General features: G+C 32.4%; 1 protein-coding gene across 6 annotated transcripts in view; it reads left to right on the top strand.

The window, feature by feature from the left end:
* LOC145279617 (DGAT1/2-independent enzyme synthesizing storage lipids-like) overlaps positions 1 to 16,970 on the top strand; it is a 77,237-nt gene that overhangs the window by 16,551 nt on the left and 43,716 nt on the right. For all 6 annotated transcript variants that reach the window (XM_080130821.1, XM_080130819.1, XM_080130822.1 and 3 more), the window contains one exon: positions 3,221 to 3,286. The gene's annotated coding sequence lies outside the window, so the exon portion shown is untranslated. The remainder of the gene's footprint in view (positions 1 to 3,220; positions 3,287 to 16,970) is intronic.

The following is a 16,970-nucleotide window of genomic DNA, read 5'->3' on the forward strand; positions in this document are numbered from 1 at the left end:
ACTAATAAAGAATTAATATTAGTCAAAAAGAAAGTTTGGAATATTAATGATCATAGATCACAAGAGATCCATTATTTGACAAGAGAAATGATTGCTGTTCATATTCAACCATATTCTGTAACATCTGACATTGGATTTAATAGGCTTATTGCAAAACTTTGTTCAAATTACAGCATACCATCAAAAAAGTACTTCAATGTAAAATAATTTTCGATATATTTACAAAAGTAAATCAAATTCAACTGTCTCTTGCTGAAATTACCATTTCACAAACTATAGACATTTGGGCAGAGATATTAGATACTACTCCCTTTTTGAGTTTGACAGGTCATTGGTTTTCAAACGACTTTGGACAGTCCAGAACTGTGTTTAGAGTTGTTCCATTCCCTGGTGCACACATAGGTGCAAGAATAAGTTATAAGAATAATTATTGGATGAGTATAAAGCACTTTCTCACTCTCTGTCTTGCTTTCTCTGACGCACATTCTCTCTTGCATATAAAATCATGTGATGCACTTAAATAAACACAGTAATATCCTTTTCTGAAATAGCAACATTTTTGCAACATACTTTTTCTCATCAATTCATATATGCATGTTTTTCAGCTATCTGTAACCATAATGAATAGGCAAACAGGAAAATGTTGGGTGTTACTGCTAAATTACAGATTTATACATAAATATACAAACAAAATGTTTCAGGGTTTTGTTATGGACATGATGATCCTGAATGCGGATTGAGCAGTAGAAAGGGCATAGACTTTTCCTCATCCCCGCCATAAAAGGGGGTTGTCTTTGTCTGGCATATAATTTGAATATTTTAAAAGAAATGTTGAAATCATAGTTTATGAGTCGGGATTAAATTCATAACATTAGAGAAACAAAACAACTGGTTATTGCACTGCAATATGAAAATTCAGTGTAATGAGAAATAGATGAGCTAACGAATTATATGTATTTTCATTGGTTAAAAAGACTTAACTGAGAGTGAGATTATTTAATGTCTAAAATCTGCTGATTTGCATGTGTTTGAGAAAAGAGAGGAAGTGAAAGAGAATGTCTAGTGATTTGTGATTTTATTATTTTTGACTGATACAACAAGTCAATTATTATTTTTACATTAATCCAGTGAAATTGAGCTTTAACAGCCCTATTAAAGTCAGAGAGTAAATGGTTCACTGATCGAGTTTTAAGATTTAAGAGTATTAATTTTGATTTAAAAAAAAATTTTTTTCATCAATATTACTTGTTTTTAAGTGATATGAATAATTAATCATTTTTATGATTTCTTATCCCAACTGGAATTCCTGATGTCATGTAGAATAACAAAAATGAAATAAAATTCAATGTAAAAACAGTTTATTTTTCTTTTTATTTCTGTAGCAGGGGTAATGGTTAAAAAATTGAACATCAAACTAAGGTATTATTTTCTTAATACACAATTTTCTTTTCTGATATGATTACTCTAAGTGAACACCATATCATTATTTCAGTTTATCAGTGAGGTGTTAAGGGTTTGGGTTGCCACTTTAAAGGCCAAGGTTATCATTTAGCCTTATGACCAGTAAGTTTGACCTTATTCAAAGAAATACTAGACAAATCTTTTAGCATTTATATATGGCTGATTAAACTAGTAAAATGAACAAGAAGTTCAATTTTATTCAGAAAAGTTTAAGTTTTAAAAGAGGAAAAGAATTCTTCCATGTGAATTGTTCGATTTCTAATTGCATTATTATAAAATTTTGCAATGTTTATTCATCATGGCAATTTATTATTAAAATTTCTGTTTGAAAAGAAATTCTTAAAATGGGCGATATGTCATATTTCTTGCATTATCATGTAAAAGAAAGAGTATGAAGTGGGCTTTGCGTTTACTTTCGGCAACTTTGTAACTTTTGCTTCCTCTTGGCAGTCGTATAATTCATGCTTTCCTTATTTTGTCCTTTAGTCCACACATTCTAGGAGTGATGTTTCTGATAGAGGAAAGGATTGCTGTTTTCTGGGTTACGATCTATTTAATTTAACACTTATCGTTGGCAAGTTTTTGACCTTGAGGTAGTTTTTTTTTTTTTTTTTAGCTCCTTACTTACAAGTGGCTTCATACTTTGTCTGGAGCGATTCCACACACACACAAAAAAAATCTTGAATAATTTGAAATTTACAATTAATTCCACAAGTGAGACTCTATCCTTCAAACTTCTTGGTTTAATATTTACAGACAACATGAATTGAAGCAAATATATTAGAGAGATTGCCAAGGCTGCTGCTGCTGTAAAAAAAGCTAGGCTATTTTTACCATGCTAGAAAATCATTCACTCTAGAAAGTATCCTTTAATTTTATCTTTATAAAGCCACAATTCTTCCGTGTATAGTGTGTTGTCGCCACATCAGAGCTGGTGCAGCTATCACTAGTCTTTCACTCTTTACAGAGTCCGAAAATAAAGAGTGCCTAATCTAATAGGTCCTACACTGTTGGTCAAGCCTCAACATTTGTCTCATTGCTGCAATGTTGTATCCCAGTGCCTGTTTTGCAAGTATTTTCATAGAATATGCTCTGAACTCGTAGCACTTAGGCCCCCTTGATGTACATGCGCCCAACTAATCGGACAAGCAGCAAAATCTCACTCCTTCACTGTTGAGTCTCTAAATGCCAGAAAGCCTTTTATTCTAATAGTTTCTTCCCTCAGACTACTAGGCTTTAGAATTCCCTCCCTGTTCCCTGCTTCCTTAACTGTACAAACCTGCAGAAGTTTTAATATAATGAGAAGAGACATCTTGCTGCTCAACTCCCCTGTTAGACATGATCTCAAATAGCGCTTTATGCTCCAAGTGGCAATATGCCTTGATTGGAGTAAAAAAAAGTAATACTAAGGTGAAAAGTTTTAATTTCTATAAATTCAAGTAAATAATAAAACAATACAATGTTTAATATTGTGAAATATATTGTGATTAACAAGTTTAATGTTGCTTAAACAAATGTTTGTTTAAAAAAATAAAATTAAATCGTTCAATGATATTCTCATGTTGGATGGCAATTATAGTTGCATCTAAAAAAAAATCTTGTAAAATTACTTTTTATGATGCATTTTTTATTTAATTTTATTCACATTTCATCAGATTCGTTTGAAAAATTGGATGAAACATAGTTGTGAGAATCTTTTGGTGTTTAGTTTGAGAAAAATCACATTTTTTATGTTGCTTTTGTTTTGTTGTATTTATAGTCTGAATTTCAAAGAAGAAAAAAATGGAACTATAATTGAAGACCAATTTTTGAAAGCATGGATCAGGTAATCCTGGAGATTTCAATTTTTAATTTCTTTGATTTCTGTATTCTATTTAGTTGAAAGATAGTATTGTGGCTTTAACATGTTCAAGAATGATGGCTGAAATGATGTATTTAGTTGAAATATCTATTGAATACCTGGTCATTCAAATTCTATACTAATTATTTGTATGATTATATTTAATGTGTGATAGTGGAATGAACCACTTGAATGATAATATTAAATGCTTAGGTGTAAAAAACAAAACAAAAAACTTAAAAAAAAACCCCAAAAAACTGTTTTCCTGATTGAGCTATAGCACAAAACCTGTAGTACTATCAAACTCAAATGTGGAATTTTGCAGTAATTTTGATTGTTATTCATAAAAATGGATATTATATTTAGATAGCCCCCCCCCTACTTTTTAATGTAAATACTCATATTGTATTCTGTTCAAAGAAATGTATTATGTGTGCATGTTATTTATGGAATGAACAGTTAAAGAATCTGCACAAACTAAAAGTGTGTTTATATGTAAAAGTTTCTAGGGAAAACAATGGAAGTGGTCCAGAATTTGTAAGTGTCACATAATTTCAAATATATCCTACTTTGAAGAAATTTAATCTTACATATAAATTTAACTGGAATAAGAGAGTGGAAATAGACCTAAGTCTCTGCATGCTCATTAATGTGCTGACTCTCTATCTGCTCCCCATATATGGTCAGAATTCCCTTAAAGCTTCAAATATGTGTATTAGATTTCAGTGAAATTTCAACCATATGTATAAAACACTAATTCAGAGGATTATCTGAAATTACAATCTCTTTTGACAAATTGGTAGGGACATAGTAAAAAACAAAATAATATTACGAGCAGTGAAAAACAACATTAACTCCTCAACAACGTTAGGACCTTCCTGCTCTGATTAATAAAATGAAGTGTCTATTATTATAAACTCGGAAAACGCTGAACGGAGTTCGTCTAAACTGCACATTAAGACTTGTGTTGACGTAAATTGTAATTAAAGGATCCATCTGAACACGAAAGAGAAAAATACTTTTCCAGAAAATAAAATTTCTTATTAATGTTCTTATTTCTATGTTAATCATAGAAATGTATTCCCTGTCTCGTGTCCTATTTCTCTTTGTTCATCACAATTTCCTCAAGTTTTTTTCACCAGAGAAATAAGAAAGTTGGTGAACATTGAAAGAAAAGACTTTTCTTCATTCCCAAGTGAACAAGTTTTATTTCACAGACATTTTTAAAAAATAAAATGATTAAATTTCTGATGAAATTCCGTTGAAAGACAGCTGTGATTTTGTGAGATCAGATTCAATTTTAACTAACAATTATTGAATTGTGATTTAAAGGATAATATTATTTTTATTCTTAATTTATAATTAATAAAATAAAAATGTGTTTTTGGAATGATGATAGGAATGAGGTATGAAATAAAGATTGTGAAAGCTGAATGGCTCAAAGAAGACACTTTTCAATTAACACCAGTTGATGCCAATTCACATATCATTTGTAAGTAAACATACACAATATACTGTGTTGTTTATTTTATTCATTGATTCTAAATATTTAGATTTAGAGAAAAGTGGGGGAATATAGTTTTTTTTATATAGGATGCATTTTGGGGGGGGAGTGCTTTCCATTTTTTTTTTTTTTTTAACAAAACTTTTTAATAAACAAGCATAATTTCTCATTTTAAGTAAGTTCATTTTCTAAAATTATTCAATTTCGTTTTTTATTTTCTTTTTAGGCATTTAAGAAAAACATTAAATATTTATTTTTCAATTTAGGCTGTGTTTTTATTTTTTTTCTTGGTTCTTATATATTTTTTGTATCCTTATTTTGACTCTTCCATTTTTTCCTTGATTACAAAATTTAAAAAGTTTTTTACATGATTAAATAATTAAAAATAACAGAAATGAGAACGTTTTATGTTACAGCACTATTTTTCATAGTATTTTAAAGTTAAATTCAATTTTTATGATATTTTTGTTTATTAAATTGTTAGGTAAAAGTACAGAATGATTACAAAACACCCTCCCCATGTTAAGACTGTTTCTAAATAACATTATTTCAGTGCAGTAACATCAGTTTTCTTATTTCGAATTATTTAATCAAATTCTAACCTTCAATTTGATAGAATATTTTTTGTAAATTTAGTAATCAAGTAAAAAATGGAATTTTTTCTGAAATACTTTGAAATGAGAAAAATCATTTTTGGTTTTAATTTATTTTTAATTTAATTTGTTTATACTTTTGCTTACAGAAAAAAAATGAAAGTGTTTGTAAACTGATCTCTGCTGTGTTTTGTTTGTTTATTAAAAGCTTTATAAATTAAACTAAAAATTTAATATTTGATGCATAAAAATTGCCTTCGTCTAGGATTTCTCCTTCACTCACCAAAGACAGAAAAGGTGAGCATTCAAAATTCTCATTTAAAAAATTACGATCTCTACATTCGTTTGTTAAAATGTTTTGTTAAAAAAAAAAAAAACACTCCAAGAAAAAACTTGCCCAACATAAAAAAATATATTCTCTCCATTTTTGTTTTCAATAAATCTTTCCTTTATATTAAAAATGAACAAAACAAACAATTTGGGTTGTGTATGTTTGTTGATAAAATTATTAACATGTGGAAAGTGTTTACTTTCCTCTAACAAATGGCCCACTGCTACGAATTCGGAATAGAGGCATGTGAGCAAGAAAAAACGAGAGTAGAAACAGGGATACAAAAAGTACATGAGAACAAAGAAAAAAATAAAAACGCAACTTACATTAAAAAAAAAAAAAAAATATTTAATCAGGCCTCTACATTGCGAGTGAAACAGTCACATTTGCAAGAAATTTTTCAAAGTGGCGACTAGAAATAATGAAATGCTTATTGTTTAATGATTGTATTTTTTCACTGACAATCTTCTAAAGCTCACTACTGAGTGAAAAATATCTTTTCAGCTTTTTTTTATTTTTTATAAAATAAAGCGAACAAAGTTATATTATTTAAATAATAAAAGTTTAATGGAACACAATACTATTTTTTTTATCGTAGACTGCTTTGACAAAACATCTAGAGAAATTAGATTGTTTATAACTTTAAGTATCAACATAAAATTTGTTGTATATTTAAAATTACACTTATTAAAAAGTATACAGAAAAATCTTTATGATGTATATACTCGTCACAGAACGAAGATGTCATATTCTAAAAATCATGTGAGTTTGGCTAGTAACTTTTCTATTTGGCTAGTAAACGAAGATATTTAGTTGTCAAAGGTCAACTAAAGATAAATTTGTCCATAGAGCCCTGTTAATGTTTTTCTTAAATGCCTAAGAATAAAAATAAAACGCGATTGAATAATTGTAGAGAATGAACTCCTTTTAAAATGAGAAATTACATTCATTTATTAAAAAGTTTTGTAAAAAACAAAGGAAAGCTACCCCCCCCAAAAAAAACGCACTCTACATAAAAAATATATCTCCACTTTTCTTTAAATCTTTCCTTTATCTTAAAAATCAACAAATAAAACAAACAACTTGGATGTCAATTGGAAAGTGTTCCCTTTGAGTCTATTGGCTTTCAGGGTCCTTATTCCATACTTCGTACAATGATCAAAACTTATTCTGAAGTTTTGCAGCTATTCCCAAGTATTTAAGAAACTTTAGTTGGTATTCGAGTTTCTCAAGAGACTTTTTCAAATCACAACACTGTATAGTTGGGGATGGAGGGGGGAACTCTCTACATTCAAAATGTGTATGTTGTGTATGGATGTGTGTCGTGTGCTGTGTGTATTTTGTGTGCATGTGTGTTTTTTGTGTATTTTGCTTGTGTTGCGTTGATGTTATTATCAAAGTATACTTTCAGTCTGTGGACTGTTTAAAATAATTTATACTGAATACAAAATTTTCTCACCAAATTTTGAAGATTACAATTTATGATGATAAAGTCAGTTATATCATATTGGACACCTGCTACTCATTCCAAAGTTATTAAACCCATTTTATTTAATATTTATTGTTCGTCTAATACTCCTAAAATATGAAATTGTCATATTTTGGTTATTTTTTTCATTCTTTTTAATTTATTTAAATTATTTTTTTCAACTTTTGAGTGAAAAGTTTAATTCATTGTAGTTTATTCTCACACAAAAACAATAAAAAAGAAAAAAATGTAACATCTGTTGTTTAATTTTTTTTCTTTGATCGAAATCTTATTGAAATTTTCAGCTCATAATACAAATGTTAACTCTCTTGTTATAAATAATCAAATATTTTTTGACAGAAATTGAAAACATTATCATGGGGCTGGTAATTGTCTGTATTTTGTCCTAGTGACATCTGGCTGAGTGGTCCTAGACGTTGTATCAAAGTGTACAGTTACCCAAAGGTGCTGAGTTCAATCCTGAACGAAGGCAGTGAAAAGTAACACTCAAAACAGAGAATCGGCAACTATGTCCCAGAGCCTAGCTGGAGTCCGAACACGGTACCCCTATAATAATAATAAAGGGTTGGGTTTGAGACTCCTAACAAACGGTTCCCCAATTCGATACAAAACACCTGATGAAGGCCGGAGGGCAAAACGGCTGAAACGTTGTGACTATAACAACCAAGATGAGGAAGTCAGTCCGACAATCTCAATAAATAAAATTACCATGGGGCTGCTTCCTAGATGACTGCAGTCAAACCCATATGTACATTCTGGATTTGACTATTGTCAGTATTACTTAAGAAAATAAATATAAACTAATAATATAAAATAATAAATTAAAGTATTAAATAAGATATTTTTATGTTGATTATAACAATATAACCGCACTAGATTTGTAGATTTGGTGTTTGTGAGTCTACATTAAAATTTAAAGATAGCATAACTAAAAGAAAGTGTAATTGCAACTTCTCTTCTGATTTTCGGATTTTTAATCGTGCTCATATTTTTTAATTTTCTTTTAAAGTTTGAGTTTATTTTCTTCTGATGAATGAATAAAAAATAGACATACTTGCATGAATGATTTTGTGTTATGAAACAGGTGCTGTCAAAAGTTGAACATTTAAACATAATGAAAGAAATAAACGATAAGGACAACATCTTGAAATTTGGAATATAGATTTTTTTGTCATTTATATGTATGTATTTCTTTAATTTTTTTTTTTTTAGATTTTATTAAGATAAACAAATGAAATGAATACATTAGAGAATTTGGTCTTGTCTATGACCTTAAGACATCCAGTGATGAGGGCTACATATGGGAGCTGTGGGGAATATGGAGTTTCCTTGGTTATCATTGCTCTCAGCTTCTCTTCGGCCCAGAGTGATAATACCTGTTAGGGGCATCTAGTGCTACCAGATCAGGCTGTCTGAAAATACTGACTTCCTGGCCAAAAACACAAACATTTATGTTTCTGAATTTTTGAGATGAGGATTGATAATTTGGATTATTTGGACTACTGTTCTCATCTTGGAAATGACTCTATGCTCTTTCTATTTTGTAAAATCTCACAAAATTTATTCTTATGAGCCTCATTTTCGATTTTAAAATTTCAGTTAAGATTTTTTTTTTCGCTGTTCTATAGTTGAATTCCATTTTGTAATTGTGAAATTTGCAAATGTGAAATCTGTGATATGTTGAACTTGGTTAGTATTTATAGGAATTTAAACTGCATTTATTTTATTGTATTGTATTTACTGAAAGCTTCTTTAACCATATATAATACTAATGAATTCCAACAAATGAAGAAATGTTATATTTTTGCTGTCCTCTGAAATGAAATAAATTTATTTCATTATTTACAGACCATTTATTTTCAAGGAAAAATGTTAAGTTGTGCATTGTCATCGGATGATATATTTTCCTCTTATGATATGAAGAAATTATGATTTATTACACAAAAGATAATATTAATTATCCAAATAATAACATAATAGAAAATAAAATATAAAAATAATTATTAATATCATAAATTATAACAAAATGAAAATACTTAAAATATTATATAATAATAATAAAAATAATGAATTACTTAAAGATTATATATAAAATAATATAAAAAGTATTCTTAAGAATTTGAAGATAAAACGTTCAAAATAGGGTCTCTGGAGATTTTCAAAATATGGGAGAAAAAGCATTCTAAAGTGTTTATTCTAGAACCTTCTCTAGTGATCGCTATAAATAGCGAACGAGCGTTGCTTATAACTCAGTTACAAAACGACATTGGGACGCAATGAGAGGTGACCACCTATTATAACTCCGACCGAAGGAAAACACAAGAAAACTTGAGTCCTTAAAATAACAGATGAACCAAACAAGATACAGAGAAAAATCTCTTCCATCAATAAACTGGTAAATATAGATTTTTCTGAATTATATTTGACCAAAAAGCATTTATGTCTAACAGATAAAAACAAACATTACTATAAAAACATTTACTCCTAATAAAAGGGAAATAACTAGAAGACAGAATTATTTCCCTTACACTATTGATTATAATCAGCTTATTAGACATTCGTTTTCTTTACTACTTTTGATTTTGTTTCTCCTTTTCTTTGTTAATAAAAATTTGTTTTTCTTTTCAAATTATCTTTTTCTTACTCTTTTATTTTTCATTGATATATTTGCGGCATTCCGATGCCCCTAGACTAGGAACAAATCCGTAACATGCATACTGAAAAAAAAATGACAAACTTTTGTTTATAAAAACAGTTTTATTTGATGGTCAGCATGTGGAGGAGCAAGAGAGGAAATTTCAGATTACAGGCACCTACAACTCAATCCCAAACAATAACTGTCATTTTGTTCAGACTTGCCTGCTTTTATTTAGTTTCGCACTGACCTTTCTGAACATGATTTCGATTCATAATTCTTGTTTTCATTATTTATTGTTTCTGCTTGTCAGATAATTTCTTTTGTTCAGTTCATATTGACATTTGATTGCGTCAGAGTTCAATAACCAGGACGATCTTGTTCTCATTTTGTTTGTTTTGGGTGTCCGACCCCAGCTATGTAACATAAATGCAATTTCTATGTGGCTTTATAAACCTGTTTTAGTTGAAATAAAACTGTTTTATAACTAAGTAAATACTATTTCTACACAAGTTATGTAACTATGATGGCAGATGAGCTAAAAAATATTGGTCATGAAAGAATCTACTAAATCAGAAACTAGCATATGTCCTTAACATGTTTTCTATGAAGAAAAAAAGGCAATTAATCTTGCTTACCTTGCAAATTTTCCACAGTCTATTCTCTAAACTCTGCAAACTGGTCGCCAGGCTAAGAAAGCTGTGTTCTGTCGTCTTCCCAGATCCGCAGCTCCTTATACTCTGATAACTATGCTTTTCCATCTCCATGCTCAGTTCATCACTAAGGCTCCTAAGCCGTAAAAAATTTTCAATGCTGCATGAATGCTTGAGCCTTATTGCAGTGCAGCTGGTAGCTGTGCTATGGCAAGTGCTACGTGGACTTCGCTCCATGGCAAGGTTGTCTCGTCCGCAACAGCCACGGCTTGGGAGGTTAGACATCGGTGCAGGGCAAGAAGTTGTTGATCTATGGACAAAGTCATAGGTTTTACTCAGGTCTGAATATGGTAAGTCGTGTTTGTCTTCAAAGACTGCAGCTTCTTCATTTATGACACTGCCATCTTGTGTAGAAGAGTTTGTACTGAAGACCTTTCTCCGGCAGTTGATGCTGTTGTAGCTAAGAATCTCAAAGGACGAGAGAAGATTCAACGCTGGAAACTTGAATTTGCTTTGTTTTTCACCATTTTTTTCCTTCTGCTTCATCGTAGCTTCTATTTTCTGACTTTCTGATTATTACAAGATAATATTGTGTTCTTGCCTTTAAAGTTTTCTTTATCTTTTTTTGTTTCTCTCTACTTGTCACTTTTCTTTAGGCACTTTCTCTCTTTCTTTAGGTACCTCCTTTCTCTCTCTCTCTCTCTCTCTCTAGGCACATCTCTTTCTCCTTAGGCACCCTCTTCTCTCTCCCTCTAGAAGTTCCTCTTTCTCTCTCTCCAAACTTCTTTCTCTCTCCAAACTTCTTTCTCTCTCTAGAACCTCCTCACTCTCTCTAGAACCTTCTCTCTCTCTTTCTAGAACCGCCTCTCTCTTTCTCTCTCTAGAAACTTCTCTCTCTCTCTCTCTAGAACCTCTTCTCTCTCTCTCTCTCTCTCTCTAGAACATCTCTCTCACTCTAGACTCACCTCTCTCTCTCTCTCTCTCTAGAATCACCTCTCTCTCTCTCTCTAAAATCACCTCTCTCTCTCTCTAGAATCACCTCTCTCTCTAGAATCACCTCTCTCTCTCTCTCTCTCTCTCTAGAACCTCCTCTCTGTCTCTCTCTCTCGCTCTCTAGAACCACCTCTCTCTCTAGAACCGTCTCTCTCTCTCTCTCTAGAACCCTCTCTCTCTCTCTAGAACCCTCTCTCTCTCTCTCTCTCTAGAACCCTCTCTCTCTCTCTCTCTCTCTAGAACCTCCCCTCTCTCTCTCTCTCTCTCTCTCTCTAGAACCTCCCCTCTCTCTCTCTCTCACGAACTCCTCTCTCTCTCTCACGAACTCCTCTCTCTCTCTCTCACGAACTCCTCTCTCTCTCTCTCACGAACTCCTCTCTCTCTCTCTCACGAACTCCTCTCTCTCTCTCTCACGAACTCCTCTCTCTCTCTCTCACGAACTCCTCTCTCTCTCTCTCACGAACTCCTCTCTCTCTCTCTCACGAACTCCTCTCTCTCTCTCACGAACTCCTCTCTCTCTCTCACGAACTCCTCTCTCTCTCTCACGAACTCCTCTCTCTCTCTCTCACGAACTCCTCTCTCTCTCTCTCACGAACTCCTCTCTCTCTCTCTCACGAACTCCTCTCACGAACTCCTCTCTCTCTCTCACGAACTCCTCTCACGAACTCCTCTCTCTCTCTCTCACGAACTCCTCTCTCTCTCTCTCACGAACTCCTCTCTCTCTCTCTCACGAACTCCTCTCTCTCTCTCTCACGAAGTTCTCTCTCTCACGAAGTTCTCTCTCTCTCTCTCACGAACTCCTCTCTCTCTCTCTCACGAACTCCTCTCTCTCTCTCTCACGAACTCCTCTCTCTCTCTCTCACGAACTCCTCTCTCTCTCTCACGAACTCCTCTCACGAACTCCTCTCTCTCTCTCACGAACTCCTCTCACGAACTCCTCTCTCTCTCTCTCACGAACTCCTCTCTCTCTCTCTCACGAACTCCTCTCTCTCTCTCACGAAGTTCTCTCTCTCACGAATTCCTCTCTCTCTCTCTCACGAACTCCTCTCTCTCTCTCTCACGAACTCCTCTCTCTCTCTCTCACGAACTCCTCTCTCTCTCTCACGAACTCCTCTCTCTCTCTCACGAACTCCTCTCTCTCTCTCACGAACTCCTCTCTCTCTCTCACGAACTCCTCTCTCTCTCTCACGAACTCCTCTCTCTCTCTCACGAACTCCTCTCTCTCTCTCACGAACTCCTCTCTCTCTCACGAACTCCTCTCTCTCTCTCACGAACTCCTCTCTCTCTCTCACGAACTCCTCTCTCTCTCTCACGAACTCCTCTCTCTCTCACGAACTCCTCTCTCTCTCACGAACTCCTCTCTCTCTCACGAACTCCTCTCTCTCTCTCTCTCACGAACTCCTCTCTCTCTCTCTCACGAACTCCTCTCTCTCTCTCTCTCACGAACTCCTCTCTCTCTCTCTCACGAACTCCTCTCTCTCTCTCTCTCACGAACTCTTCTCCCTCTCTCTCTCACGAACTCTTCTCCCTCTCTCTCTCACGAACTCTTCTCTCTCTCTCTCACGAACTCTTCTCCCTCTCTCTCTCACGAACTCTTCTCTCTCTCTCTCTCTCTCACGAACTCTTCTCCCTCTCTCTCTCACGAACTCTTCTCTCTCTCTCTCTCTCTCACGAACTCTTCTCTCTCTCTCTCTCTCTCTCACGAACTCTTCTCTCTCTCTCTCTCAAACTCCTCTCTCTCTCTAGAACCTCCTCTTTCTCTCTCTCTCTCTCGAACCTTCTTTCTCTCTCTCTCTCTCGAACCTTCTTTCTCTCTCTCTCGAACCTTCTTTCTCTTTCTCTCTCTCGAACCTTCTTTCTCTTTCTCTCGAACCTTCTTTCTCTCTCTCTCTCTCTAAACACCTATGTATATTTTTCTACTCACTCTCTCTTCACCTCTTCTTAATCTCTACCTTTCCACCTTCTGTTTATTTTTACCTTTTTTAATCAAATTTGTTGATATTCTTTCCGTTTTAAGTATGTATTGAATGAAATGTCCAACGGAGTGGACTTCCAGTTTTTTTGTGCCTTGAATCTCTGGACTTTCCTCTTGGCCATTGTCCATGTATGAATGATCCTGTTGATTGCTTGTGCAAAATATATGAACAACATAGCAGGCATGATCAAGATCAGCCAAGAGGGGCTATGTCCTCTTCTTAGCCGTTGTTTCACTACACAGCTGCCTCGTTTAGTTGTCAACACCACTCGATGCTCTTCCTTAGCCGATGGAATGCTAAAAATAGACAAAGAAGTTTTCAGTATTAGAATTCACAATCATATATTACAATAAATGTTATTCACTTGTCTAATATACAAAGTAAAGTCAGTCTGTTAATTGAATTTAGACCAAAACAGTAATGCATCTGACAAATACATATTTGCTTCTGACTAGCACCTTCTTCTTATCCTTGCAGCGTGTTATTTGCATAAGTAATGTAATTCACTTGAGTTTCTTTCAGAAAATACTTGTTTCTGACTAGAAGGTATCTTACACTTTGAACATTTTTTTCGTATGATCTAAACTGCATCAGCCGAAATGAAACTGCAACAAAGGATTTTCTAAATTCATCAGATTGTAATAAAATAAAATTTTTATCAAAGAGAGGAGGTGAACATTGATAAAAGGTAAAGAATTGGTCTTTTTGGGGTCAGAATCTATTCATATAACACATTATTTTTTAACTCCTCACATCTTATGACTTCCTGTCTTGTCTGGAGTGATTTCAATGAAAAAATGTAAGATGAAATATTAAGTATTTATTATTTTTATGAAACTAGAAAATACCAAATCTATTTGCTTACATTTTTGCGAATTTTATTTTAAGTATTCTTTTTTTACTTTCTGTTCTGTTTTTCTTTTAAAAAATCGTTTCCAAATTTATTGATAAAATTATTAGAACTTTGTATGCATTTTTGCAAATTTCAAGAATTAGATGGATTCATCCCCCCTTCTCACCACTCCCTGTAGCTAGAATTGCCAATATGGCTCCATCGAAATCACTGTCACTAAAATTTGATTTTCCTCTATAAAAAAAAAAAAACTATTTGATCAAATTAAGCATTTTTTTCATAACTTCAATCTATAACGGCACATTATAATTTTTCTTTATCTTCATTTTTTTTAATATCTTTGGCTAAATTGCATAAGCACCAAATATTTGTTTCATTCAATTCAAAATCATAAAACAATTTTGTCAAGATATTTCAATTTACAAGTCCTTTAAGTAAGAGCTAATGCTTGATGCAATTTTCAAAGAAGACACAGACGAAATAAACTTGTAACATTTGTTAAAATTTATTTCAACAGTTAAAATTACCGGAAATAAAATGAACATCATTACACACATTATTTATTAATAATACATTTACTTTTAAACAGCAATACTTTAATAGACTGGAATAAAGTTTTATGTTGTATTTAGATTTTAAACTATACTTATCTAAAGTAGTAGGATTCTCATAAATGATAGAGAAAGTAGAGAATGTTAAGTAACAAAAATTAGTCATGGAAATGTTTTGTAATTCGATGAAGATTTAAGATCATCCTAACAAAGTATATGGACAAAATTTTAAAAAAATACATTTTAGACTTTAACTTTTGGTAGTGGGGTTACTTTCTTTAACATAAAATAATCACCCCCATTTCTAATCAGAAAGCATTATTAATCAGCCAGATTTTTACCACATAGCATATCACAGAATAGGTATTTTGCTACATCTTTGAAATGACCAACACTTATTTAGTTTAATATGTCATTCTCAAAACTGATATTTTAGTTCTTTTTTTCTATTGCCACACAGGACTTAAGGTTAATGAATAGTATGTGTTGTTTTTAAAGTGTACTGCTATTTTGTCTGCTAAAAAATATGGGGAGAGAGAAATGTCTCCCCAATAAACAAACTACACTTTGTTAACTCTTACACTAACCCTAAGGTTGAGGTGGCAATAACAAAAAATCTAAAATAGGCTTTTAAAAATAAAATAATTACAAAATGATGATCGTTTTAGAACTATATCTTATATTATGTGGTCAGGAAGATCTTGCTGCTCAACTCCCCACATAGTACCCCTGTAGATTATGTCATTGATAGTAGTAGTAATACACACGGACGAAAAAACGCTTTGGATAATCACAGATTTCAAGGTAGTTCTACTAAAATAGCCATATTTTTAAACCAAAGCACTTCAAGTCTTCAAATTACTACTGTTTTGTTCGGAAATGAATATACTTTCAAATGAATTAATGAATATGAATGTACATTATATATTTTAAGAGTTTTAAGCAAATAAAGTGATAAAAATGTGAACGTCATAAAATGGCGTTTTCGGTAAGGTTTTGTAATGACCCCCCCTGTTTTCTAAAGGTCCGTACCGTGATTGTATGAAGAATTTCGTCATGAAATTTGGGAACCAATCAGAAGAGGTGTTAATCTTAATACTGTAAAGTGTCGGAAATATTTTTGACCATTTCTTTTTTTGTCGTGTTAAAAATAAGACTTTAATATGACGAGTATCGAACATTTTGAAAAAAAAATTCTTCGGACACCCAGTAGTAAGTAAATCAATCTTTTTACTATCTTTATCAATTAAAAGTATTATTTTATGTTGAGTAGGACCGTGGTAATTGATAATTTAAAAGGACCTACCCGAAAAAAAAATTGTTTCTATTTCTCGAATTTGGTCAAATGAAGTTAGTATTACTAGAAGCAGCAGCAGCAGCAACTCCAGCCTGTAGAATCAGCGATAGCACAGTGTAAACAACACGCGTTCTTTAATTTTTATTCAAGAACGAATTAAGAAAAACATGAAAATATGAATATAAATGTTCTTATATGTTTAATTAGAGCTATTTTGTTATCAGAATAACATTAGTTTAGAACTATTCGGTTTTCAGAATGTATAATAACAACAATCCCAACCAATTCGGCATTATGAATCTGTTGCAATTTCTCACATTTTTCGTCAAATTTAAAAATATGGTTAAAAAAACAAAAACTTTTGTAGATATATAGCTTGCATGCACTTTTATTCTTTAAATTAGTTTTGAACAGCGAATTAAAACAATGTTTTACTGCGAACAGCCACAAATGTTTTTTCAAAATCAAAATAAGTATCAAAATCTCGTTTATACATAGATTCGAAAAAGTTGTCAAAAAACAAATATATAACAAATAAATGTTATCAAAGGCAAGATAAGTTACTTTTCTACCTAACTGGATAATTTTCTAGTGTTTTTATTTAATGTAACATGTTTATTCAGCTCGAAAGACGTACAGTGTTTACTGATGTATTGGAAAATTAAAAATGGCGCCCGGCCCGACTCTCTTTGACACGGTAAGTTTGAGAAAAGGAGTTAAAAATAAAAAAAAACTATACAAAATACTGTTAAAAACTCATCGAATATATGTCAGCCTATGTCACGGTAACATAT

This window comes from Euprymna scolopes, chromosome 7 (genome assembly GCF_053919585.1).
Source record: "Euprymna scolopes isolate OS-2025 chromosome 7, ASM5391958v1, whole genome shotgun sequence".
NCBI classification, from domain to species: domain Eukaryota; kingdom Metazoa; phylum Mollusca; class Cephalopoda; order Sepiida; family Sepiolidae; genus Euprymna; species Euprymna scolopes.